Here is a 24,410-nt window from a genome sequence, read left to right as displayed (position 1 = left end):
TTAGCGATTGGTGCGTTTTAAATAGTTCATCCTGTAGATTCTTCGTGTTTTAAATGGCTACATTACTAATGAAAGAATAAATGAAGTGCAACTCTTACTAAACTCAAGAAACAACTGATCTAATGAATCTTAATTAATGATTAAAAAGTGATTAGTATTATCTAAATAGTATTTTGTTCATAATGGGGTCGCTAATTTAGGCACTAATGCAAAAGTAGTTACTATACTTCGGCTACTTCTTAGAGATTGCTAAGAGGAATACTATCATAAATAATAATTACTAGACTTTGCTGTTGTTATAATGTATATACTTATAATCATTATATTAAAGGTAAATGTTTATTCCAAATAATATTTTGAATTTTAAATGCTAAAAATTTGCATTAGAGTTTATTAAAATAGTGTAAAGTGTTATAAAATACATATTTTAGATGAGTTGTCCAATAAACGTGCAAAAATACATTTCCTATACCATCTAGCGGTGATGTATTGAACTACAATCCTATTGTAGTTCTAGCAAGCGCTACTAGATGGCATAGCATCCACTGTCACTGTGTAAAATTATTCAATTCTCCCTTTACACTGCATTTAGTGTTTAGTGTTTAGACCTTTAACTTCAACCTATCATTAATCCAGTAACTTCTGTTGTCCAATTTTATTTTCTTAGTTCCAGCCTTCGAAAATCGGCAATTAGTAAGCTTAATCTTAAACTAAAAATTAGTTTATATTTAAGTTATTACGTTTCATAGTTTAAGAGATTAAAATAAAAATTAATATTTTCGTTTGTGGCATATCATTTTTTAATGTTTCATGCAATACATTATATTAGACGGTTTTCAATTTTAAAATGAAAAACATTTATCATTAACTATAAGAAGGTTTTATTATAGTGCTTAATTTTTACTTCATCCAGTTCCATTCGCTGCCTCGATGTTTCCATGGTGCTCTTTATTGCAGCACGCCCACACGTAAGTTCTTTTAATCAATATAAATCAATGTAGTTCAGATAAGATGTAACGTTGACAGGTACTTTTAAGCTTTTAAGAGCCTTGTTTAATTAATTTAACAATACGCTCATTTGTCTCAAAAATATAACTTTTATTTAAAGATACCATTTTTCTAAGAAATTTAATATTTTGCTATATGCACCGCCGAAGCGAGTACAAAATTTAATGGGTAATCTTTACAATAGCCAACGGAGGTATGGTCTATTTATTTTAAGTGCATACGCGGTAGAGTAATACTTTAAAAAAAAAAACAAATTATTTTATTTGTTCCAGCCACAGATACATCAATTATTTTCACTTTTGTTTCTGATGTAAGTTCCTGCAAACATTTTACGGTAGCAGTGAATATTACAAATGATTTGTATCCAATTGTACAAATTTGCAACAGTTACAATCAAGGAAACTTAATGAAAACTGCAAACAAAGGAAAATGGGTGAAAAATGATATTACTTCAAACTGAAAGTTAATTTATTCAATTCAGTAAGTACACGTTTAAATAGAAAATGTTAAATTATGAATCAAATTTAAAGTGGTATTTTGGTTAAATGATAAGATGTGAATGCTAAAACAAAACAAGAAATTTAAAATGATATTCTTATAATTAAGTAAACAAGTAGTAATTAGTCCGAAAATTAAGTCGCTTAATATACACATTATAATTAATTTTCTATTATATTTATTTTTTTCGGTTAGATCAGTAGAAAAAGATATAATTTATTCTGAACAATTGAAGGATTTGCCTTATAGAAATTAAAGTAAGTACATTTAATACTTTATTCGGGTTGATGTGCGTTATATTAAAACTTTAGCACGGCAATTGTATAAGGGTTGATCGCAAGAAAGTGCACGAAAAAAAATACCCAACTTTGACCATTTTTATTTTATGAGAGATGAAATTCGCAAACTTTCTGAAAAATACAGGGCATATCCTCGTTTGTAAGTGTAAACTTGTACAACTACATAGGTTTCGAGAAAAACAGTTGGAAAAACGGCACTTTCAAAAATTCGTCTTCTTGTAAACTTTTTTGTAAAGAACGTAGCAACTAAACACGTAAACCTATATTCATGAATGAGGATGTCACTCGATTCGGTTCTTGTAGTACGTACTTTTAAAAAGGGCTGTTATTAAACAATTTTTAAACATTTAATTACTAATCGCTTGATACCACTTATTATAGTCAAACTAAGTTAAATAGTGTGCTATATATAGTTTACTGAACAATTATTTTTTATATGAAAATGGCCAGCATGAGTCTGTGGTAAAATAGACGTATTAAGGCCATGCCAATGCTATCTAGCGGCAGTAGCTTAAACTAGGAAAATGTAATTACATTGAAACTAGTTCCAGCGATCACCGCTAGGTAGCATGAACATGTACTTTTGACACTATTAAAATAAACAAATAACCTCCTAACCAAATAACTATCCAGTAAGGTAGTTGGGTGTTTTGCCCAAATAAACACTATATCGTGTAACAACAGTAATAATTTGCTTTATTTATTAAATTTTCTTCACCCACGTTGTTAAATATTTTATATCGTCCAGTATTTTAAGAAGGTTTTCTCGAAAAAAATTTCGTATGTTCAAAATTCACTGTTTACCTCATAATTTGATGTTTTTTAAAATTATGCTTGGTAGTTTTAAGTTGATGTTGGTGTATCTAAGTCAGTGAGAACTTTACATAGCTGATTGTATTATCAATTCGCATTAAACGATAACTTCTTAGGAAATTAAAAAACTTGTTTTTCTGTCATTACTGCGTTAAGGATAGAAGTCTGGCAGGTAAGGAACATTTTTTGTGCATACTTTCATTTTTAATTACGAGTAGATGTGATTAGAAGTGTTTATGAAATTGTTATTGTTTCTAAGACAGTTGATAGTAGTTGCATTTCATGTGTACGTATGTAATTTTAAAAAGTTGATTTTAATCTCATTATTTTGTTTCATAAAAATGTTTCAACGGTCATAAGTAGGTAGCTTTAGTTCTTAACATGTTAATAATTTTTGGTCGTCTTTATTACTGTAAAAGTAAATTGCTAATTACGATTATGTATTTGGGAATTAGGAACTTCCATGTAAATATTCACATATCTCTTATTTAAAGGGGAGAGTAATCTCCATGAAATTTAAATTAATAATGTAAAGTTTAATAACGTTCTAGAATTGTGGACCTTGGATTTTGCAAGGTTCGCACCAGTAGTTTTAAATTCTAAATTATTGAAAAAATATTTTTTTCTAAATATTTGTAAATTACAATGAAAACAATTGTATAAAAAATAGTTTATATAATTTTTTATTTTTGTTCTCAGCGTTCTTTCGACATCCTAATGGTAATTCTGAACTAGTTCAATTCAAACAAATGGGTGGGTTGATGAATTTTATCCAGTGTAACACATTTCAACTCCTACAACAACAGTAAGTACATGTTTTCTTCTCACAGCATGTTGTTTCTCTGTTAAGATATTATGTCGCATTATCTAAAGATAAAGACTAAGTATACAGTAATAGATTAGATACCTAGTAAGTGCAATGATTTGCCTAAATTCAAAATATCCAGAAGGTACATGAACTTAGATTTACTTTTTTTTTTATATAAAAAAAAAAGTGCATGTGCCTACACTTTTAATGATTCTCTATCTTCTTATGACTTTTTAGTGATCAAATTAGTTTACTGAAGTGAATTATTAAGATATAAACATTAGTGTTGTACAGATTGCACATTCAAAATAATTAATTATATAATTTGAGTGGTATATTTTTAGGCCAGATTTACTTATATTCCCATTAATTTTACAATTGTAACTTCAAATTCTGGACTACCATGTATTTACATTCTATCTCTGTCGTAGTTATACACTAAAGCAGAAATTGTATTCTTTTGCACAAAACTAGAGGAGATATCCTCAATTTTCTATTAATTTTGCAATGGTAATTTGGAATGTAGACTACTAGGTGTGAATGAACAATACTCCTCTGTCTTAGTTGTTAAAAGTATGAAGGAGAACATCGCAGACATATTGCAGATTACTTATCAAAACAATTTCTATATCATCCGAATAAATAAAATGTAGTATAAGACTAAGAAAGCTCCTTTGGAGAAATCAAACCTGGGCCACTTGTATGTGTCCTATAATGCATTGATTGTTTTAACGTACAAATCGTTGATTCTCAATTAATTCAATTATATACTTTACGAACCAATTCCATAAATTTTCTGTTTTATAAAAACTGAAGTGTTTCTGCTACGAATAGAAATGTGCAAACAGAAAGCCATTCACAAAGCTTGAATATACCGGCATAATGCATGTTCTATGCTGGTCGAAAGTTTTCCTTTAAAGATTTTACTAATTTACTCATATTTTAAATTTATTAGAATCGCATATTCATTCATATTTTACTTAATAATAATTATTTCGCAGTGAAAATGCAACAATGTCTGAGTTTTAAATTTAAATTCTCGCGCCTTCATCATATAAAATACATTTCCTACTTCTCAGTTCTAAAATATTACTAGCATAGAGTTTTTTTTAAAAAAAAATTCCTTTTAACATGTACTAGGTTTCAATTATTTTAATTAATAATTTTTACAAATGTTTGGCAATTCATTAATATTTTGGATAACAACGCACGTAACCTCTCTTATGCAGTCTGCTCAGTTAGTAAGTGTTGTGCGGTCCTGGGAAAGCGGTGAAGTCGAAATCAATACCCTAAACTGGTTATACTACCTCGGAGATTGTTGAAAGACCGAAACCGATAAGGGTATATTAAAAATACGTCCTACTACGGACAAAATTACAAATATTATTACGCACTGCGGATGTAACCTCATTTTCATAAGACTAATAAATTCTTAAACCTCTACGAAGACTTATAAAAAGTAAGTTTCGAGAAGTGTTAGTTCTATATCGAAGTGAAGTAAGGAAAACCACAAGTCATAATTCTAAGACGAGGAAGATGAGTACGATAAGCTTAATTTGCTTGTAGAACGATTGGACCTGTACTTGAAATTGACTACTTATAAATATTACATTAACAGTATAACTGAGGAGTCATTAAATCAACAAATATAGATTTAATAAAAAGGAACCTTATTTAATGATATGATATGGAACCTATGTACGTATTACTTACAACTGTTTATGTTATTTGGGAGAATCGTTTCATGTTTTTGTTATTGTACTTCGTATAATATAGCCAGTGTTAGAAAAAATAACAAGGTGACAATAATATTTATATATATATAAATATAAATTTTATGACTTGAAAAAAAAGTTGTTAAATATATCGAAACTTAGGTATTTATACATGATGGTGATTTCGGCAATACAGATGAAATATTAAATGGCTTCATAGATAGGACTGATAAGAAGTTACTAGCTCTGCATTTCGCTGGCAATAGTTTTTGACTACTTCGTAACAAGAATGATGAGGATAGTAGTGCCTTACAAGCAGGAGTAGAATGAGAGATACTTGCTGGAGCACAAGACCTTTCCTTTTGTATCGGCTTCATAAGGTATGTTGCTTCTCTTTGTCACTTGGAACTTTAATTTTTCACTTTTACTTTAATAACCACCAAGCAATCATTACAATTCAATTACTTTTTCTTACCCATAATAATTACAAGTGTTACGATCAATTCGAATGTTATTTATAGCATTTACGATTTCCTTTAAACAACGTACTTTCATTATATTATTATGATCTAGAGGATGTATTGAAACATTTCTCTCTTGAAAAATTGATAAAAACTAAAAACCCTCTGTAATAAATAAAAGATTGCTATAGCAGCTGGTATGGAGCAATCTGTACTTTCGACAGAAATCGTGGGGTACTTACTACCTTTCCAATTGTCAACGAATTCAGTCTCCCCAATCAAAAATCTTTAGGAATATAGTATATGCTTTTCGGTTCGCATTGATCTTACCATTCATAATGCCCTCAAAATCTTTTGTCCTCCATCTAGCGAAATTCTTTCTTTGTAAAATTATTGTTATGTGCATATCGTAGTTTAATTACAATCACATTTATTTAATTTTATGAATAATAATTCATCGGTAGTTATAGATATTAAATGTGTTTTAAAATTTCTATCTATTTTTACCATTTCATTTCTATACTCATTGAACGTATATATTTTCGGACAGCAATGTTTTTTAATATTTTTAGCTGGTATATTCAAGTTTGATTTCTATAAGAACTTTTTGTGGGTAATGTAAAGTTCAGAATTTGGTAAAACGTAATCGCGATTCACGACTAAATTAGTCATAAGTAGATAAACGTCTAATGAAAAGATTTAGGTTTTTAAAAAAAGATCAATTCTTTAGTTTAATCATAGTCTTCTATTTCATTTTTATGATATGCATAAATTGTTATATATATGTTTTTCTTGGGCTTCTTACAATGCTAGGTGAAACTCCTTATAACCTTTTAATTATTTGAATTACCATAAATAATGCTGATTTTCAGAATTAATATTGTTGATACCAGAGTACTGCCTGCAAAACTATCCATCAATGGAAGCCCAAGTTAAAAAGACGTAAAACATGAATCCTATGTGAATACATCAACAAACATTGGTTATGAATAAAAAAAAAGGTATGTAATTATTATAATTAATGTGCATGTTTTTATCACAATTGAAAATTGCATGTTAAAAAAAGTAATAATTTTGTCGCTGAATAAAAAAGCCTTTAAAATAATCAAAGTTAATGCTATAGAATATTTAATCAAATGAATCTCATATTCAGCCAGTTTAAAGTTCTTTACAATAATTATAATTCTGTATATTGATTTAATAATATACTGATTGATAATACTGATTACTAACTGTATTTTTTGTTAACTTGAATTTCATGGATAAAGTTATTTTATTTAAAATATTTAATGTCCCAAGAATTTAAAAATTTTATATTTCTTTAGACAAAAACCTAATTGACTATTTAAGAGTCTGATTAAACGGACGGGTCTGGAAGGCGAGCTCTAGAGTAGGGGAGCCACAATAGATCTAAAGGGGTCGCAGTGGCGTAGGCCTTAAGGCCCGCCCTATTAGAATCTTAATTGACAATAAAATACAAGTAATTTTTAAGTTTTCATCCGATTTTATTGGTTTAAAAAAAATTAAATTTTTAAAACTTTGTGAACTCTAGGTTTCTTTCCTCTAAGTTCATTTATTTTGATATAGAGTTATGTATTATTAGTAGCATCTTCTGATACGAGTAATAGGTAAACATTTTGAATGTTATTATATTTTATTTTAAGAAAATAAAGAGCAGAATTTCAAAAGTTTTTTAAAAAAAGGTTTAGTTTAACTGATAAATTCTGCGTTTTGAATGATGTATTAATGTAGTGTGAATCAAATTCGTATTACTCCTACTTATGTTTAATGTAATATTTTTTTCAGTTCATGCAGTGCTGACATCATTAGGCTTTTTGTCAAATTGCAGCAGTGTCCTTCTATACTTACAGCAGCACGACCATAAATATGAAGTGATTCGCATCTAGGTAAGTCTTATATTATTAATTATTATGCTCAGAGTGATACAACAAAATGAAAAAAGTTGTAATTTTTGTTGATTGTAAAGTTTTAATTAAAAACTTGAACATCAAACATGCATGTGAATTCTGCATCATTTTCCAATCACATAGAACTAGTCGAGCTTATAATTTTTTAATTCATTTTCTTAAAAATAATTCAATAATAATAATACTAATAGATTATGTGTATCATATTTTTCCATTAAAATGAATTTTGATCCTAAGGAATAAGTGTGTTAGTTTGGTAAAATCTTTCATTATCATTGAATGAAAAGATTTAAGGTTTAAAAAAGAAAAAAACAATTTTTTAGTTTACTTACTGTGTTTTTTATTTAATTTTTATAATATACATAAATTGTAATACATGTTTTTCTCTATCTTCTTAATGCTAGGTGAAACTCCTTACAACATTTCAATTACAATAAATAATAATGATTTTCAGAATTAGTACTGGTGATACTGCCTGCAAAGCTGTTCATCAATGGAAGCCCAAGCGAAAAAGATGTAAAAGATCAATCCAATGTGATGTATCAACAAACATTGGTTAGGAATCTATAAAAAAAGGTAAGTGATTATTATACGTAATATGCATGATTTGAACACAATTAAAAATTGCATGTTTTAAAAAAAATATGTTTGTTTCTGAATAAAAAAGTCTTAAAAAATTATTTTATTTATTTTTGTATTTATTCTGGTAAATAATATAAAAAAAAAAACGAAAAAATTAATAATATTTTATTAATACAGTTGAAAATGATGAAAAAATAGGTAAAAATAAAAAGGATAACCTAAAAAGAAGGTTACAGGGTCTAGAGAGTTGTAGAAGTAAAAAAGGAAACCTAGATGGAAGGTTAAATACAATGGCTGACAGACAGTGTCGTGAGAGTGTGCAAGAGCAACAGACCAGCTGGAGCGATCTAGGAGGCTACCGATCAGGTGAGTTAATTGGCCGCCATCTTGCTCTGGGAGGCTATATAACTAAGTTCGTTGGAAGGGTGGGGCAGGGCGGGGAGAACCGTCGAAGCGACAACATCTCCCGTACACCATGATTCTTTGAGAGAGAGGTGATGGATGTTAGACTAGACTAGATAAGAGATCTGTTTGGAGCGACGAGCGATCTACCCCCCTGCATCACTCAAGTCGTACTGACGAGAATGTGTGCTGCTGCCGTATATATAGGGAAGGTTACACCACTGCTACCTGGTGGCCACTTTTGGAACTATTTTCTCACCTGTCTGATAAGTGGCGCCCTCTGACGGATTTTTTTGGAACTATTTTACCTAAATTCATTATTTTCAATTTTTCTGTTAGATTTAAACGTTTTTAATCAATTCTTGCGTATTTTATTGATTTATATGTATATTTTTTTTTGTATAATATATTGTAAAATACAAAATCTATGTATAAACAAAATAGATGTGCAAATAAATAAGATTTTTTTCAAATTAAAGATTTTTATTTATTGTCCTACTAAATAATACTTTTTATTTTCGCCTGAACCCAAAATAGGTGACTTCTTCCCGCATGCTATTTTACTATTTACTATTTTATAGTAAAAAAAGAAAATCATTTAATAAAATAAGATTGCGATACAACCATGCAAATTACAGATACCTAAATAATAATTTATCAGTAATTGATTAATACAAAAGTTTGTACATACTCATTTGATCGATGTTTCCTCAACCTCTTTTCCATTTCCACTTCAGTTGTTGGACAGTTTTGCAGTTATTGGCTCACAGTATTGGCTGTTTCCTATCTGAAAATCATTATTCAATGAAATAAACAGTTTATAGTACCTTGTAATTATTAAAGGTAGAAAAAGTAATTGAATTGTAACGAGTGGTGGATATTAAAGTAAAAGTGAAAAATTAAAGGTCCAAGTAACAAAGATAAGCTACATACCTTATGAAGCCGATAAAAAAGGAAAGGTCTTGTTCACACCACTTGCTCCAACAAGTACTTCTCTTTCTACTCCTCCTTGTAGGCACTACTATCCTCATCATTCTTGTTACGAAATAGACAAAAACCATTACCTGCGAAATGCAGAGCTAGTAACTTCTTATCAGTCCTATCTACGAAGCCATTTAAGTTTTCATCTGAATTGCTGAAATCATCTTATATATAAACACCAATGTTTCGATATATTATATTATAATTTTAAACATGTAAGGAAATAAATAAAGATAGTTATTAATAGAAAAGGTTTTTCATTATTCTGGCAACATCGTCTTTTCCGTATTGATGAAAATTTCAGCAAGCAAATCAACAAGCAATCCTAAGGCAATGTTATAGCATTTTATTGTTGAACTAAATCTTTTTTAAAACAAAATTACATGAATTTAGTTTAACTTAGATTTTATAGAACTGAAATCTTTTTGTAGACGAAAATTAATTAAATTTCCAAGATTACACACAAACAAAAAATGCTTAATATTTTCATTTTTCAATCAGTTTGAATCTTTTTTTATGAGATTAAAAGTATTGATTTTTCTGGATTTTTTTTTTTTCCTCCTGTTAACATGCTTTAGAAATAATAAATAATAGTTAAGACTACCTACCTATGGAGGAAAAATTGTTTTAAACATCTTAATTTTTCTGTGAAATAATAAATAATTAAACTTAGACTCCAGAGGAAAGGGAGCAATATGATGAGTAAAAAGTAGGAGCTAAAAGGGATTTATCATTTATACTTTATATTGCAAAGAAATATTGAGTACAGAAAACCAGCGAACTTAGAGGTGTTCTAGCTATGCACATGCAAAGTTATGCAAGATTAAGAACTTACTTGTTTTTCAACCAAGTTTGCACTTAAAGTTCCCTTAATTTTGTAGAATATTAGCTTCATTATTCTCTCTCTCGTTGTTTCTTTCTGCGTACTCTTTGACACCACATTGGTTACTACTTATTTTACTGTGACTCCAGTTTACCTCTCTAATCAAGAAAATAGTTGCTCTCCGACTGTGGAAACGACATCTCCCTTACTATTACCCAACATCATGATTCTTTCGGAGAGAGGTGATGAATGTTAGACTAGACTAGAGAAAGATATGCTTGGAGCGACTGGGCGACCTACCGTCTGCCTTACTGAAGTCGTTTTATTTTCACTGTTAGTCGAAAAAATCTTTAATAAATAAGACTGCGATACAAACATGCTAATTACATATACCTAAATAATACATTTTTTTGGCAATTAATTCATATCAGAAGTTGTTTGTACATACTCATTTGATTAATGCTTTTAAAAAACGACTTTTTCATTTCCACTTTAGTTGATGGACAGTATAGCAGTTATTGTCTGTTTTTAATCTGAAAATCAATATTCAATGAAATAAACAGTTTATAGATTTAATCGTTAATTAAAAAGAATTCTATTCAATGATACTGCAAATTAAAACGCAATTATTTGTTTAAGATAAATTTGTATCTTTTAAGGATTTAAGAAATAAATAAAATATGAATGCAGAAATATTTTAGTTTAAATCTTTTAAACAGATCAATCTTTTAGAACGTATTTGTAGCATTGTAAAATATTAATATATTTTAACATGAATTACTCCTACGTTGCAACTTAACGTTGTACTAAAGTTGTTTTAGTCAGGTTACCCTCTGCCATTGATTTAAATAATAAGTTTTTTTAAGTTTGTCAACCAAAATAAACGATTTTTATCGTTTAACTTTGTTCAAAATTATTTCATTTAATTCATAAAAGCTAAAGAAACACATTTAATATCTATAACTACTGATGAATTATTATTCATAAAATTAAATAAATGTGATTGTAATTTAACTTAAACAATGATATACACATAACAATAATTTTGCAAAGAAAAAATTTCGCTAGATGGAGGGCAAAAGATTTTGAGGTCTTTATGAATGGTAAGATCAATGCGAACCGAAGAGCTATACTATGTTCCTAAAGATTTTTGATTAGGGAGAATGAATCCGTTGAAAATTGGAAAGGTAGTACCCCACGATTTCTGTCAAGTACAAATTGCGCCATATCAGTTGCTTATAGCAGTCTTTTATTTATTACAGAGTTTTTAGTTTATGAATTTTTCAAGAGAAATGTTTCAATGTGACAAAAATAAGCAACATACCTTATGAAGCCGATACCAAAGGAAAGGTCCTGTTCACACAACACTTGCTCCAGCAAGTACCCCTCATTCTACTCCTTGTAGGCACTACTACCCTCTTCATTCTTGTTACGAAATAGACAAAAACCATTACCAGCGAAATACAGAGCTAGTAACTTCTTATCAGTCCTAACTACGAAGCCATTTAAGTTTTCATCTGAACTGCTGAAATCAACATCATGTATAAATACCAAAGTTTCGATATATTTCATACCTTTTTCTAGTCCTAAAATTTATGATGTACACATTGTAATTTTATTTTTTCTTACACTGTTTATATTATAAGAAGTACAACAATTACGAAAACATGAAAGGATTCTCCCAAAATACATAAACAATTGTATGTAAGTAATGTAATAGGTTACTTAATATCATTAAATAAGGTTCCTTTTTATTAAATCTATATCTGTTGATTTAATAACCGCTAGTTATACGGTTAATGTAATATAAGTAGTCAACTTCATGTACAGGTCTATTCGTTCTACAAGCAAATTAAGCTTATCCTGCTAATCTTCCTCGTCTTGTGATTTCGTTTCTTCACTTCGACATAGAACTAACACTTCTTGAACTTTACATTTTATAGGTCCTCGTAAAGGCTTAAAAATTTTCTAATCTGACGAGGATCAGGTTACGTCCGCAATGTAATATATGTAATTTTGTCAATAGTTGGACGTATATTTAATATATCCCTTATCGGTTTCGGTCTTTCAACCATCTCAGAGGTAGAATAACCAGATTAAGGTATGGATTTCGACATTACTAACGCTCCCGTGTCGCCTTACACTTACTGACTGAGCAGACTGAGTAAGGGAGGTTATGTGCTGTTATCCAAAATATTAACAAAGTGTCAAACATTTGTAAATTTTATGAATTAAAATAATTGAAATCTAGCACATGTTAAAAGATTTTTTTTTTTCAAATTCTGTGCGAGTAATATTTTAGAACTGAGAAGTTGGAAATGTATTTTATACGAGGGAGGCGCGAAAATTTAAGTTTAAAACACGGACATTGTTGCATTTTCACTGCGAAATAATTATTGTTATGTAAAATATGAATGAATATGCGATTCTAATCATTTAAATAATGTGTATATAAGTAAAATCTTTAAAAGAAAACTTTTTAGCAGCATTGAACATGCAATACGCTGGTATACTCAAGCTTTGTAAATAGCTTTCTAATACCTATAGTAGGTGTAAGCACTAAGTGTAAGCACATGCATTTTTGGTTTAAAAAATCACGTAAATTTACGTTCATGTACCTTCTGGGTAGTTTGAGTTTAGACAAATCATTGCACTTACTAGGTATCTAATCAATTACTGTATTCTTTATTATTTATCATAGATAATACGACATAATATCTTAACTGAGAAACAACATGCTGTAAGCTGAAAACATGTACTTACTGTTGCTGTAGGAGTTGAAATGTGTTACATTTGATAAAATGTCATCTACCCAGCCATTTGTTTGAATTGAACTAGTTCAGAGTTACCATTAGGATGTCGAAAGAACGCTGAGAACAAAAACAAAAATTGTATAAACTATTATTTATACCATTGTTTTCATTGTAATTTACAAATATTTAGAAAAAAATCTATTTTCAATAATTTAGAATTTAAAACTACTGGTGCGAACCTTGAAAAATCCAAGGTCCATAATTCTAGAACCTTATTAAACTTTACAGTATTAATTTAGATTTCATGGAGATTACTCTCCCCTTTAAATGAGAGGAATGTTAATATTTACGTGGAACTTCATAATTCCCAAATACTATACAATTAATTAAGTACACTTAAAATGCATCTACTATCAACTGTCTTAGAAACATGAGAATTCCATAAACAATTCTAATCACATCAAGTCGTGATTAAGAATAAAAATATACACAAAAAAATGTTGCTTACCTGCAATAAGTCCGTAACGCAGTAATGATAGAAAAACAAGTTTTTTAATTTCCTAGGAAGTAATCGTTTAATGAAAATAGATAATACAATCAGTTTTCTAAGGTATGTAAAGTTCTCACTGACTTAGTTACACCAGCATCAACTTATAATAATGAATCATAATTTTTAAAAACATCAAATTATGAGAAGACAGTGAATTTTGAACATGGAATTTTTTTTTCGAGGAATCCTTCTTCTTAAAATATTGACGATTTAAAATGTTTAACAACGTGCGTGAAGAAAAATTAATAAATAAAGCAAATTATTACTGTTGCTACACGATAAGAAGAATTTTGAGCAAAACAGAATAAGCTTTTTACCCAACTGTTTTACCGCTTAGTTGTTTGGTTAGGAGGTTATTTATCATTTATTTTAATAGTGTCAAAAGTACATGTTCATGCTACCTATCGGAGATCGCTGGAACTAATTTTGATGTAATTTTATCTATCTAGTTTAAGCTGTTGCCGCTAGAAAGCATTGGAGTAGCCTTAATATTTCTAATTTTTTTCAATTCCTATTTTTAAAGTTAGAACTGAATTTAAAGATTTTCTAATGAGGTTGCCCAATAACTTTTATTTTTTTCATGCACTTTCTTGCGCTCAACCCTTATACAATCGTCTTATTAAAGTTTTAATATGCACATCAACCCGAATAAAGTAATAAATGTACTTACATTAATTTCTTTAAGGCAATTCCTTCAATTTTTCAGAATGAATTGTATCTTTTTCTACTGATCTAACCAAAAAATCAATATAATAGAAAATTAATTTTAATGTGGATGTTAAGCGACTTAATTTTTGGACCAATTACTACTTATTTAATTAATTATAAAAAATATCATTTTAAATTTCTGGTTTTGTTTTAGCATTCACATCTTATCATTTAGCCAAAATACCACTTTAAATTGGAAGTATAATTTAACATTTTGTATGCCATCGTATGTGTAATTAATCTATTAAAACGTGTACTTACTGAATAAATTAACTTTCAGTTTGAAGCAATATCATTTTCGCCCATTTTTCTTTGTTTGCAGTTTTCATTAAGTTTCCTTGATTTTAATGGTTGCAAATTTGTACAATTGGATACAAATCTTTTGTAATATTTACTGCTACCGTAAAATGTTTGCAGGAACTTACAGGAAGTGGAAATAATTAATGTAACTGTGGCTGGAACAAATAAAATGGATTTTTTTTTTTAAAGTATTACTCTACCGCGAATGCACTTAAAATAAATAGGCCACACCTCCGTTGGCTATTTGCAAAGATTAACCATTAAATTTAGTACTCGCTTCGGCGGTGCATATAGCAAAATATTAAATTTCTTAGAAAAATGGTAACTTTAAAACTAAATAAAAGTTATATTTTTGAGACAAATGAGCGTATTGATAAATTAATTAAACAAGGTTCTTAAAAGCTCAAAAGTACCTGTCAACGTTACATCTTATATGAACTACATTATCTACTTACTTATGACCGTTGAAACATTTTTATGAAACAAAATAATGAAGACTTAAATCAACTTTTATCAATAGTACTTCATCTACTCTCAACTTACTTGGAAACATGACAATTTCATAAACACTTCACACACAACAACCCGCAATTAAACATAAAAGTATACACAAAAAATGTTGGTTACTTGAAAAAAGACCTTATGCAGTAATGATACAAAAACTAGTTTTTTAATTTTCTAGAAAGTAACGCTTAATGCAAATAGATAATACAATCAGCTTTTTAAGGTATGAAAAGTTCTCACTGACTTAGTTACAGCAGCAACAACTTAAAGCGACCAACCATAAATGAAAAAACATGGCAATTTGTTTTAGAGAAAAATTTCTTTTTAAAATACTGACGGTATAAAATGTTTATCAACCTGGATGAATAACAATTAATAAATAAAGGAAATACTATTGCTACATGATAAAGAAAATATTTGGACAAAACCGAATTACCTTTTTAATTTGTTTTGTTAGGAGGTTGTTTATTTTAATAGTGTCAAAAGTACATGTTCATGTTACCTAGCGTTGATCACTAGAACTAGTTTTTATGTAATTACATAATTCTAGTTTAACCTAACGCCGCTAGATAGCATAGGCATGCTCTTAAAACGTCTATTTTTTCCATTGTAATTTTAAAGTAAGAACAGCATGCATAGAACTTCTAATGAGATTGCCTAATTTCTTTAATTTAAATTTAACAACCTGAATTTCTGATTTATTCTTTGATTTAAACAGAGCAAAGACCAAAATAAAAACTAATAAATTCTACTCTCTTCAGAACGTAACTAAAATTTCCATAAGCAAATCAATAAATGATAAACAAATGATTTTTATAAGAAGATGAAGATGTGTAGTAAATGGTTGCTAATGAATCTAATGTTCTTCTAATTAATTCTTATTATTTCTGTAAAAAGTGGAAATATTGCCCCAATTTTACTGGAATGCTGTTGTTTCTGCATTTTACACTTAATATAAAGGACAATTATACATTATAAATAAAGGGTCGATCTCTATTGTTAATCAAGAAGCAATACTATTGGAAAAAGTAGAAATGGTCTCCTAATTTCTCTGAAATGCAGTGATTTCGTATTTGATAGTTAATAATAAAGTCAATGCTAGATTACAAATGAAGGGTCGATCTATTTTTAAAAATATAAAGTACAATCTATTAGAAAAAGTTGAATTTATTTCTTTATTTCTAATGAATCCAGCTGTTTTCGTGTTTGATAAGCCAATGGTAAGATTGTGCCGATTCTATGAATTTTGAAAAAACTTATACAACTGTCCTACCGGACAGTTTTAATGTAAAGGAAAGAACCGCACATTATCCGGCAGTAGAACGTTAAAGAGGAGCTAATCCAATCTTTAGGTAGCCCTTAATCCAACTTTTACATTTACGTTGTAGATCAAAAATCAAATAAAGAACAAATAAAGTAAATAAAGATCTATTTTGTAATTTGCTGACGTCGATTCATGCAAATTTTTCGGGTTTACATTAATTTTCGTATGATCTAAACACCTTTCTTCTTAGTAGGAGAAAATAAAAGATATTAATAGGAAATAAAAGGTAGTAATAGGGAATAAAAGGTAGTAATAGGGAATAAAAGAATACACATATCTTTATCCTCATTGCTATCAAGGACAGACAAAAATTGTTTTACAGATACTGCCTAAACGCAGCTAAACCCCCTGCTGATTGAGGGGATCTTAAATAGTTATAGATATCAACTTCTCAGCGCATCACAAACCATTGGACTGTTTACAAATCCAATGGTTGCAACTGCCAAAATTTGAGGTTGTTTTAGTACTGGCTCTGTTAGCCTGCTTATTAAGAGCAGTTACCGGGGGGCACCACGAGGAGGTAGAGCTCAGATTTCTGCCCCCCAAAAAGAAAACCATTCTTGCCTAACCGTATTCCAGCCAGTTTTGACCCTGTAAAGTGCAACGTAGAAGATGTCAACATTGTGACATGCATTACTTGCGAAGGGTCAGGGTGAAAACCAGCGATTAAGGAATACGATTAACCGGGGTTAACCGCAAAATTATTGAGGGGATTTTGGCATGAATGGCTGAATAAGAGATAAGTCGCGTTTGGGGATTTATAGAAAAGGAGGAAAACAACAGCCAACAAACCACTTAAAAGACAAAACAACAAAAGAATAAAATAACACCTGAAAAGTTTAAAATTGTACATACATAATATAAATAGATATTTAAAATAATCATTCCTATTATCCAGTTCATCTGTCCATTATCAATCCCTCTAATCCAAGTCATCAATCTCCCTTTACTGAAATAAAATCCAGTTCATCTCTCCATCATCTATCCCTCTAATCTATTAATCTCCTTATTCGCTACGCCTATCCATGTTTTCAAGTTCATCTTTAATAGGTCTTTAACTTCATCAAAATTTAGCTATCCATTAATGAAGTATGCATATTTCTCCCATTAGCAGCATTAAATCACTCTTGAGTATTTTTATTCAATAAAACGGAGCTGATAAACATGTTCTAAAGTTCAAATCTCAAATTTAAATTCACACAATGTAATGTGTGACTAAATGTCTCCTTCAATTTTACACACTAACGCACTGAATTGGAATTAAAAATGCATTGAAAAAAAATCCAAACTAAATATCGCTTCGACAATTGCACTGAGTTTTGTCTATGAACTCCCAAATATCTCTCTAATACCCACTAACCCCTGATCATTCTACACTTCATTAGGAGACTTAAAGGAAGAGACAAATCATTGAAATGTGAAACGATTATCCCTACAGTTAGAGAGCAATATTTAGCTAACAGGGATGTAAATCTGCAGCCTTGAATTTGGGCATTAAAAAAGCTTTCTTTATATAGAACAAAATATGAACTTTCACAATAAAAGCAAGCAATACAGAAACCATAAGAGTAAAAAGATTATATAAACTCAATTTCCTAACCTGAACACATTATTAAATTATGTACACTTCAAGAAAAAAAAAACGACAATTACGTGTTGCTAATTTCTGGAGTCTTGCGAGTGTATGCGTGTAAAGGCTTTCAGTTACAATATGTAGAAATATCTACAGACTGAGTAAAAGGGCAATCTAACATTAACACATTAGGAGTGATCTTTTTTTTTACATTTAAAAAACCAAAATCGATAATCACAATCAGACTAAAGCATCTACCAATTCTTTTAAATAAAAACGTAACAGCATTTTTCCCTATATGCCTTCTTATGCTGGGTCTATATGAACACGAACTTACGCGGAATACGGATCGGAACATCGTAGTACGGCATAAAGATTTTGTTGCCGGCTGCCTTTGCTTTTTTGCCATACACTCGTACGATCGACGCGGTTGCGTTTGGTAAACCCGACGGTAATCTTATTCAAAAGTATTTCAAGCATCACGACGATATCGAAACCGACAGAAACTATTCGGACGTTAGGGGACCGCCGTTTCCTCTAAAGACCCAGTTTTAGAGAGAGACTTCTTTTTTGCATTCTTTTATAATCAATCGCAGACAAGGTTCTCACAGACTTATAAGGAGTTATAAATCGGTAATCAGATCATAAGTTAAAAAAAGACTTCGTTTTTTTAAACATATCATTACTGTTAACCTTCATTCTTAATCCACCTTTGAGAGAAACCTGAGTTTAACAAAAGATTTCTCAATTTAGAATCCCAGTTTACCTCATTTCTTAACCAGAGTCTGCATAGATCCAATTTCTCATTATTATTCAGCATTGGAGCAAGATGATTCATCTCTCACCAAATTTCTCAATTATTTAGTATCCTACCCGCTACCATAGTAACAAAAGCAAACGAATAAATAAAGATCTATTTTGGGGAAGTTCAACTGATTCTGTGAAATTCGCGGATAGATAAAAGAAGACTTTAAGTTAAAATCAATATTTGCAAAGAAACTAGAATTGTTTGGGCATCAGCCCATGATTGAGCTACAGTAACCACGAATAATTAAATCATTTAAAGCTCCTTGAAAAATGAAAACACTCATCAGTATTCCAATAAAATAATAATGGATTAAAAAAAAAAGTTAAGGAAAGTGACTATAACTTCTCATAGATTCAAGTTATCCGATTATCAGATAATTTTCGGAGAACGCTGACAGCAAAAAAACAAAAGCACTGATATTTTCAATTATATCTTACACCACCTTAACTGGATCACTTTGTTCTAGACTTCGGATTCAAAACCTTCCACTAAATCAACAAATTCGATTCCAAACATAATTTCTGAGAACTTGAATTGAATCAAAGGTAATACCTGTATTTTTCCTAAATTCCTAACAACAAACAACTTCTATTTCTGTCTTTTAGCTGTAATCCAAATTTCATTGTTTTTTTACTTCTAACAATCTTGAAGACCCTGTAACGAGGTGACTCAGGTTGGCTACAGCCCAACTTCTGCAGTTACCTCATTACTAGTCTGTTGTTTTGTTAGCAGCTTTAAAAAATGCTATTGGAATTTCGTAGCATAGACTATGAAATGAGATAGATTGTTGTTGCGGTGCAATTTAAGAAAAATGTATTTGCAACCTTTTTATGCAACACGTTAGCAACACATAATACATATAAAAAATAATAAATATATATATATGTGGTCGCCACAATTTTGCTTATTCAATTCAATTAAACATCTAAAAGAAAAATGGAATCATGTTTTCGAATTAAAGGAAGAGATTTGGAATCCCTAGCCTGACAATGTTTATATGGAGAGTTTAAATTAGAACAACTTTTCTGAAATTATCTGAGCACCTTTCTGCCGCCAGTGACCTACAAAAACGATCTAGTTACGCGTTAAAACAGGAGTGCTACAAGGAGTAATAGTCAAGCCGTTATCATTTTTTTTATCTAACAATTCTGGAATATTGTATTTTACTTCTATAAGGAACTAAACTTATTAACGTCCTAAAATTATTTTCTTTTATTTATCGGAAGTTATTGGATTAAATTACTACTAGTGATTTACTTTGACTTTATAGAAATAGATTTTAATTTACTTGTAAGCTATTTGTTACTTGTAAAAAGAGATGGATACAAAGCTCTAAAGTCGAATGATGAGAGATGGAATCAAACTTGCTCAATTGAGCTGTTTAAAAAAAAGTTAGACTCTTAGCTGGCACGATATCATAGAACTGGGTTTGAAAATGAGTAAATCTTTTATATACCTTGGTTTCTGCTCAACACTGCAAGGTAAGAAACGGCTGAAGTACCGTTCTATTAGTTCCCAAGACAATGAACCTTTATTAGATTGATAACTGAAAAATGAAATTAAAGACTTCTTCCTCCAATTTAAGATGACAAATAGAAAAAAAATATGCTGAGAGTATTTTATTTAAAAGAAAAGATTTTTTTTTTTTCACTCTGAAAGCAATCATAAGTTTGTTAATGCTGAAAAAGATCACATCCTAGATTTTATGTATTGTAAGGCCTACTTAGAACTTGGAAATTTAAACACATTCACTTAAAACAAGCCATACAAACAAGCTATCTGATTCAGATATTTACTGCGGTCCCAACTAACAAGTTGAACGTTATTTTTCTTTACATATTGTGTACAAAATAAGACTATGAGTACAAGGTTTGGAGATTTAGTTTTATATAAGCTTAACCATTTAGATTCCTATATAAGCATTATGTTTTTTTGTAAAAGGAAACTTTGATAATGCTCAAATTCTAGTATCTACATAGCATTCCATGTTAGCTAAAAACTGTCCCCCTCGCTTGAGCGTGAGTAATGGAATAATCATTTACATTTTCACAATTTACCGCTTATAACAAACTGCACTAAGATTGGCGGTTATTGGGGGAAGAGCACCTTATCTGTAGTTCAAGCTGACTAATGTTCAGTGCAATCGAGTGTTGCCATAGTTAATTTTGATTTTTTTAAAAAAACACTTTGAATTACAGATCCTATAGTAATGCATTAAGTTAGGAACAAATCACAGAACACATTAAAAACATGGTTTTGAAGGTGAGGTTCGGAAACTTAGAACATGTTAAACGATCCCAAATTATTGCATAAAATCGTAATTTTACCTCTAATGGAGATTTGTGCAAAAACATCAAACTTGAATTATTCCTGGCCAACAATGAGAGCCTCTCCAGAGAAGTAGAAATTAGTTTCGAAGATTCGTATGTTTTTTAAGCGACAGAAGAAATTGGTTTCGAGTATTATCGATGTCAAAATTAGCACTGCCCTGATGGAAGAAGTAGACATCAGAATGGTCTAGATCATGTTGCTGCTTATGAGTAGAGGCTAATTGTAGTACTATTCTTTGAATATAAAAGAGAGGTTTTTCCTTTGGCAAAATTCTTTTAGAATAATATTAAAGCCCTAAGATCCTTCGCAGAAATGCTTGACAGAGAAGATGGTTGATGAAGAATGTTATGAGTGAGTTTAGTGGTGGCGAAGTATAGTCCCAACTGGAAGTAAAAAAGATCGATGTTCTTTTGTGGAAAAGAGATGTAGAGGTTGAGTTGGAAGCCTGCACTAAACCAGGAAAACCTCAGCAAAGAGTGGCTTGATGAAGGGGTGATTGATAACTGAAAAGCCTGGCGACGTGAATGTAGAAGCAACAGAAGCACTAACTGGTGGTTTACAATTCGTTTTTGGTTTCGGTGTTTTGAGAACAGGAAATCGTTGAATTGTTAGGTCTAGTTGAGTAGTGTCTACTATCTGTTCACCTCTTCTTGAGTGGCTTCGGAAGGAAAAATGGGGGCTTCAAAATGAATTCCAATATCCACAAAATTGCTTTCGGAAGACACTCCAAATATATTTTTTTAAAGCATAGCTTAATATTTTCATAATTCGCTCAAATATCTTAGTTTAACATCATTAGAATAACATATGTTTAGTCGAACAACTTAGTTATGACATATCAGATGCATCTGTCTCCTTTAGGATGACGCCACTAAAGAGACCTAACTAAGTTGTAAGCCTAATTTAAAATTACAAAAAGCCTAAATCCACCCATAGAATTCAAGTCAGTTTACCTTCTGTTGAACCCTAACTTTTGAAATTGAGTTCTGTAAATAATTAAACCATACCCTCACCATAACAAAATAAAGAAAAAACTTTTTAAATGTATTATTTGATCGCAGCTTTGTGATAGCATATTTCATTAATACCAAAGCCTGTAGCTCAATTCTAATTTCAAACTAAAAATTGAATAAATAACACATAAACTCTACTTATTTCGATTTGAACACTAATTTTGCTAAAGTAGTTGATGAGCAATTTAAAAAGTGACATCATTAAGTAAAATTACATTAATAATTTTCTACATTTCCATTTTATGTTAATATTTTATTTTTATTAAAGTGATCTTTAAGAAATTAAAGCGAACTTAAGGCACTTTAAACATTTGTAATAAGATCTAGATTGTCATTTTCTTTGGTCCTGTTGTTGCTTTTTATATTATCGGAATAATGTTTTGCTTGGGCACTGTTTTACCTCATCCAAAACGTCATTGTATCTGACGAATTCTTCCTCTTGATACCAACAAAAATATAAGTATCTGTTTCAAACCAACTGCACCTCAGTTTAGTAATAAAAAGTGGTATTATTCAAGAATCATTATTCAACACTTAGATAATTCAAATACCATCGAATGTTTAAGTGTAAAGTGATTTTATTCTAGAATGTAGTTATGAGACATGTTGTTACATTGTGTGATTGTTAATATCTGATAAGGTGCCAGTAGGAGTGTTGTTTGTAAAAGCAGCCAGCTCTTTTTTTCGATTTTAATAAAATTAAATTTTTTAAAATAATAAAGTTTTATAAAACCTTATTGCTTTTGTATTATTATATTATCAATAATAAACATTTGACGGAATATTTTCAGTTTTAATTAAGAAAATGAATTTACTTTGCAACCACGATGTTACCTGGCTGAGATCACGAGTAAAACTGGCCATGAGGTTCTTCTACATATGTGCTGCTAAATTAAAAATTTTTCGATCAACTATTTCATTTCACAAAATTATGGCTAAAAAAAGTTTTCTAGTTCTAAAATATTTTTTAATTCATTTATACTTAATTTATTAGGGACTACATTATGACGTCACATGCGGCTGGTGACGATGCGGTAAGTTTGATAATAAAATAGTTCTAACTAATTATCAATTTTCTTTGTATTTTTTACTTTGATAAGACTAGTTTTAGTCTAACAAATTATGAGAACTGAGTTTTTAAAAGTAATTTAAGTTTTAAAGTCGAAAATAGAAATCTATTACATACAACTTCATTTTGGCGATTCTTGAAAATTGACTCGATAGATTTCCTTGAAATTTTGGTTAAGTAATAAACTATCTTTAATATTTAATCAGAGGTTGAACCGTCACATAAGTTAATGAGAATAGGTCCGAATCTTAAGTAGCTAAGGTGCGGAATTGGACTTCCACCCCCAAAACCTCTTTGAAATCATATCTCAGCAAATAGTTTTCAATAAAAATAATAGAATATGATATGTTCAGTAATTGTACAAAGATTCAAACAAATTGGTGCAGTCATTTTCGAGAAATCATAACCAAACAACCTTCGTATCCAGCAACCAAAAGAGATTAGGGTACAAGTTTAGTAGGAATTTAATGATGCATTGTTAAAACGTACGTTACATAGCAAATTTACGCAATTAAGTTAGAATTTTTTTTAAAAAAATTCATAGAAATCTTCAATCAAACAGTTCACCTTCAAAAAATCTATGTCTGGTACGATAATATGGATAGAGATCGACTCTGGATAGGCCCTCGAACCCTAGGAGCAACGGAAAAACCTTTTAATATGACACTAGCAGCTTCTAGATGAGGGATAAAGGTACCAGGAACACTGTCTATAGAATTCGAAATGAATAGATTATAGACCTTAGAACCAGCAATGAGAGCGACACGCACGAACCCCAATGGCACCATCTAAAATCTTCTAACTCAGCAAATAGCTGACAAATGCCCTGGAAGGAGCTAGTGTTTTCCTTAAGTACAAACGAAAGAAGTTGAACTCTTTCTATTTGTGATAAAAGCAAGGGTTGAGGCTGTCTGTGCATTTATTCTTTGTATTGTTCGGCTCAGAAGGACACAAAATTCTTGAAGAAATAGTTCAATTTCTCCTTTAAAATGGCCGATTAGTACAAACTTAGGATACTAATCTGTTTTTAATAACATTAATTACAGGACAACTTGAACTGCAGTTTAAGCATAAAGTTGTACACATTTTAGTTTTCTCTGAGCCATCGTAATCTAGGAAACATGGAAAAGTTTAGTTTAGGAGAATATGTAACACTTTC

At 30.1% G+C, this 24,410-nt stretch overlaps 2 long non-coding RNA genes across 20 annotated transcripts; one reads left to right on the top strand and one right to left on the bottom strand.

The window, feature by feature from the left end:
- The first annotated feature begins 557 nt into the window (after positions 1 to 557).
- On the top strand, positions 558 to 8,992 carry LOC141454619 (uncharacterized). Of its 13 annotated transcripts, XR_012458827.1 has the most exons (10): positions 558 to 693; positions 914 to 968; positions 1,158 to 1,201; positions 1,281 to 1,488; positions 1,702 to 2,790; positions 3,318 to 3,423; positions 5,338 to 5,521; positions 6,475 to 6,603; positions 7,409 to 7,509; positions 7,985 to 8,992. It is a non-coding gene; the product is annotated as an uncharacterized lncRNA (long non-coding RNA). The 13 variants fall into 13 exon arrangements; XR_012458823.1 differs by lacking the exon at positions 1,158 to 1,201; XR_012458824.1 differs by having other exon boundaries at positions 575 to 968.
- LOC141454620 (uncharacterized) lies at positions 7,846 to 13,962 on the bottom strand. Of its 7 annotated transcripts, none has more exons than XR_012458838.1 (7): positions 13,580 to 13,962; positions 13,082 to 13,188; positions 11,643 to 11,843; positions 10,331 to 10,851; positions 9,448 to 9,649; positions 9,206 to 9,301; positions 7,846 to 8,094 (listed from the first exon to the last, which is right to left on the bottom strand). It is a non-coding gene; the product is annotated as an uncharacterized lncRNA (long non-coding RNA). The 7 variants fall into 7 exon arrangements; XR_012458840.1 differs by having other exon boundaries at positions 11,643 to 11,840; XR_012458842.1 differs by lacking the exons at positions 13,082 to 13,188; positions 13,580 to 13,962 and adding an exon at positions 11,950 to 12,501.
- Between the last annotated feature and the right edge of the window lie 10,448 nt (positions 13,963 to 24,410).

The sequence above is a fragment of the Rhodnius prolixus genome, unplaced genomic scaffold (genome assembly GCF_049639745.1).
Source record: "Rhodnius prolixus isolate KJV_2025 unplaced genomic scaffold, Rpr scaffold_9, whole genome shotgun sequence".
NCBI classification, from domain to species: Eukaryota; Metazoa; Arthropoda; class Insecta; order Hemiptera; family Reduviidae; genus Rhodnius; species Rhodnius prolixus.
The sequence above is the reverse complement of the archived record's forward strand: the minus strand, read 5'-3'. Positions and strand labels throughout refer to the sequence as shown.